The sequence below is a fragment of the Macrobrachium rosenbergii genome, chromosome 57, assembly GCF_040412425.1.
Source record: "Macrobrachium rosenbergii isolate ZJJX-2024 chromosome 57, ASM4041242v1, whole genome shotgun sequence".
Lineage (NCBI taxonomy): Eukaryota > Metazoa > Arthropoda > Malacostraca > Decapoda > Palaemonidae > Macrobrachium > Macrobrachium rosenbergii.
The window spans coordinates 10,977,895-10,982,894 of NC_089797.1; the positions used below are offsets into that span (position 1 = coordinate 10,977,895).

The 5,000-nt window shown below is 30.4% G+C and overlaps 1 protein-coding gene across 2 annotated transcripts in view; it reads right to left on the reverse strand.

Annotated features, from left to right (window-relative positions):
- Positions 1 to 5,000, reverse strand: part of LOC136837126 (G-protein coupled receptor dmsr-1-like) — a 78,191-nt gene that overhangs the window by 71,961 nt on the left and 1,230 nt on the right. The window lies entirely within an intron of this gene.

The following is a 5,000-nucleotide window of genomic DNA, read 5'->3' on the forward strand; positions in this document are numbered from 1 at the left end:
GTTAATACTTCTGTCATGTTTATATATATATATATATATATATATATATATATATATATATATATATATATATATATATATATATATATATATATATATATATAAACAAACACACACACGCATATATATATGTGTGTGTATGTATGTGTGTTATCATGGAAAGCACACTACAATACGATGATAAGCTAAGCGTTTTATGTATATTTTATACAGAATCTTTCTAAATTAAGAAAAGACGAGGAGGGACTCCGGTGACCTTGTCTTCAAGGTCACATTTCTTCGTTCCGTTGTCTTTCTTAGTTAATAAGGGTTGCTCGGGAATTGGCCCACAATTCGCCCCAAATCTCCCCGAATGAGTTGCGAGGGATTTTGTTCCATCCCCCCTTTGGATGTTGGTAGGAAGAGGGGAGAGAAGGGAGCGGGGGAAGGGGGAAGGAGGTGCAGAAAAAAGGGCGAATGGTTCGCTTGGAAGTTTAATCATCCTTCGTATTAGACCTTCCAGTAAGACCAGCGAGGCGAGTTAATAGAGAAACTTCAGTTCTTCTTCTGTTTTTTTTTTTCTTTCTCTTGGAATATATAAATACGAACCGAGTGACTAATATCCCGCATAATACAAATTTTTGCTCAATTTCCCCGCTTCATTATCACAAATGTCAAAGGCTTTGTCCTCCTACGGAAAAGAAAACTGATGCCAAATTACAGAGACCACAGGAGGATACCAGGTGATGAAGTTGTTTATCAAAAGAAATTAAGCGAAAAGATTCTGTTGCATTGTACTATATATATTTGCACACAGCTTGTATTGAAATATATTTGCACACAGCTTGTAATTAAATATATTTGCACACAGCTTGTATTTAAATATATTTGCACGCAGCTTGTATTTAACTATATTTGCACACAGATTGTATTTAAATATATTTGCACACAGCTTGTATTTAAATATATTTGCACACAGCTTGTAATTAAATATATTTGCACACAGCTTGTATTTAAATATATTTCCACACAGCTTGTATTTAACTATATTTGCACACAGATTGTATTTAAATATATTTGCACACAGCTTGTATTTAAATATATTTGCACACAGCTTATATTTAAATATATTTCTACACAGCTTGTAATTAAATATATTTGCATACAGCTTGTATTTAAATATATTTGCACACAGCTTGCATCTAAATATATTTGCACACAGCTTGTTTCTAAATATATTTGCACATAGCTTGTATCTAAATATATTTACACACAGGTTGTATCTAAATATATTTGCACACAGCTTGTATCTAAATATATTTGCTCACAGGTTGTATTTAAATATATTTACACACAGCTTGTATCTAAATATATTTGCACACAGGTTGTATTTAAATATATTTACACACAGCTTGTATTTAAATATATTTACACACAGGCTGTACTTAAATATATTTACACGCAGACTGTATTTAAATATATTTACACGCAGGTTGTACCTAAATATATTTGCACACAGGTTGCATTTAAATATATTTACACGCAGATTATATCTGAATATATTTACTTACAGGTTGTGTCTGAATGTATTTACAACAGGTTGTATCTGAACATATTTACACACAGGTTGTATCTGAATCTATTTACTCTCAGGGGATTCCACGAAACATTTGAAAGTTGTGATACTAGAAACACCATCTACCCTTCCTTTCATTTCCACTTATCCCACTCATTTCCCTTAATCCTAAATTCGTTACAGTTTATTTCTCTTTTCTTGGGGCAAGAGTCGTCTCCTGCTCCTTTCTCTTTGCAACAACAAACATTAGGATTTGCCTGATAAAAATATGACCACCCCTTCCTGTAAGTCAAGGATTCCGTTAAGTGTTCGCTGGAGTGTTGTCTTTGAAGGTCTTCAGCGAAAATGGAGTTAAATACAAGGAAACTGAAGCGCTTCGAGTGGTTTCTTTTGGTCAAGGGCGTCTTCAAGATAGTCTCTGGATTTAAAGGTAGTCTCTAGATTTAAAGATAGTCTCTGTATTTAAAGATAGTCTCTGGATTTGAATATAGTCTCTAGATTTAAAGATGGTCTCTGGATTTAAAGAGTCTCTGGATTTAAAGACAGTCTCTGAATTTAAAGAGTCTCTGGATTTGAAGATAGTCTCTAGAGTTAAAGAAAGTTTAGATTTAAAGCTAGTCTCTGGATTTACAGATAGTCTCTGTATTTAAAGATGGTCTGTGGATTTAAAGATAGTCTCTGTATTTAAAGACAGTCTCTGGATTTAAAGTCTCTGGATTTAAAGATAGTCTCTAAATTTAAAGATAGTCTGTATTTAAAGATGGTCTCTGTATTTAAAGAGTCTCTGTATTTAAAGATGGTCTCTGGATTTAAAGAGTCTGTATTTAAAGATAGTCTCTGTATTTAAAGATAGTCTCTACATTTAAAGATAGTCTCTGATTTAAAGATAGTCTATGTATTTAAAGATGTCTCTAGATTTGAAGATAGTCTCTGTATTTAAAGATGGTCTCTGGATTTAAAGAGTCTCTGGATTTAAAGATAGTCTCTGGATTAAATGTTAGTCTCAGGATTTGAAGTCTCGGGATTTAAAGATAGTCTCTGTATTTAAAGATAGTCTCTAGATTTAAAGTCTGTATTTAAAGATAGTCTCTGGATTTAAAGATACTCTCTGGATTTATAAATAGTCCCCGCATTTAACGATAGTCTCTGTATTTAATGATATACTATATTTAACGATAGTCTCTATACTTAACGATAGTTTCTGTATTTAACGATAGTCTGTATTTAATGATACACTATATTTAACGATAGTCTCTATATTTAACGATAGTTTCTGTATTTAACGATATTCTCCGTATTTAATGATAGACTATATTTAACGATAGTCTCTATATATAACGATAGTCTCCAGATTTAACGACAGACTATTTAACGACAGTCTCTGTACGAGTATTTACTATCTGACATGTGACTTATTGTCAGTAAAAGTACAATAATACCTGATTCGTTTTTGGCAATGAAATGGAAAACTTAAGCAGAAATTCGCATCACGCATAATAATAGTCAATTAGAGGCACTTATTAAAAACCTCTTAGAAAAGAAAACCAGGGTGCTCATTTCTCCTACATCTTCTTCATCTTCCTCCTCTTCTTTTTCTTCTTCTTCTTCTTCGCTTAATCCTTAGTCAGGATCGCTGTTTTTAATTAACCTTTTCCAGGTGTTCCTACCTTTGACAGCCTTGTTCTTAATGACAGAATGTGAAGCAGGATGTCAGTTTTACAATCATCAATGTTTTTGACATCCCGGCACTTCGTTGATGCTTCAGTTATTGACGTCACATTTTGGTAGGGGCTGATTATTCACCGGTGACCACCAGGGAATGAAATATAGTATCGGCACATGGGCTTCCTAGTAAAAATTATAATAAAAATGTAAGGCACCATCCCAAGTATATATATATATATATATATATATATATATATATATATATATATATATATATATATATATATATATATATATATATATATATATATATATATATATATATATATATATATATATATATATATATATATATATATATATATATATATATATATATATATATATATATATATATATATATATATATATATATATATATATATATATAATGGTGAAACTTTTAATATTTACAAATATTTACTCACAAATATCATTTAGTATCCAATTCTCTATACCTCGGGGATAGCTGACGTCAAGGGAAAATTATAGCCGCTATGAGCTTCGTCACTAGAGGGATTCGAACTACTGGCTAGTTTAGAAGCAACGTCGTACAGTGACTTTTGACCACTGAGTCATCAAGAGAGGTGTAAGTTGATATCAAGTCTGCCATTTTTATATACATTTATATATATATATATATATATATATGTGTGTGTATATGTATATATATATATATATTATATATATGTATACATACATACACACATACATACATCAGATTACAAGCATGAACTAATATACCTGCAGATATATGTCCACAAGCAGAAAACTATTCGAAATAACGCATTTCTGTAGAATATTTTAAATTTTAAGTTAAAATCTCTAATTCAAGTATGATGAGTAGTTAAAAAACTGACGCCTCGTGTACATTCTTAACCTACTATTATTACTTTCTTACAGGTTTAATTTTGACGCGTTCATGCAGTTCACGCAGAAAAATATCAACGGTTTTAAATTCATATCTATTGAAAGACAAATCTTTACATTTTTCGCTCACTGATATCAAACCCCTTTTTTATCATCCATATAGCTTCTCTGAATTTAACTGGTATTTTTAGCCTCTCGGAGTGAAAAATATTGTATCAAATAAAGGGCCTTGTATCTTTTGTATTCTTTTAAACTCGGTTTTACGTTAAATTTTGTCGAATACAGGAAATATATCAATTTTTTTTTTTTTTGGAGTAATTTGTAACAGAACATAGAACCTAATAATGGAAGTATTAATATTGATATTAATAGTAATATTATTAATATAATTAATAATAATACCCATATTGATATTAAATTTAATATTAATGTTAATATTAACTGAGGAACAAATCCGCAGTTATCTATAGGTACATATATTTAAAGATAAATCTCTAGAGATTTATCTTCAAATATATGTACGCATACATAACTGTGGATTTGTTTTCCATTTCAAGATCCATGCTACTATGAGTATTTTTTAAAATTAATATTAACAGAAATATTAAAAAATACTCATAGCAGCATGAGGCTTAAAATAGAGAAACAAATCCACAATTATGCATATGTATATATTTAAAGTTTTATCTTTAAATATATGTAGATATAGATAACCGTGGATTCGTTTCTCCAATGTCAATATTAATACTAATATCAATGTCGAAATACGGCACAGGTATTAAAGATTAAAGGGCTCGCAGAAAAGGCTGATGAAAGTCCAGTTTTCATTGGCTTCGTTCGTGTTACTGGAAGTTAATGCGGAAGCACTTCT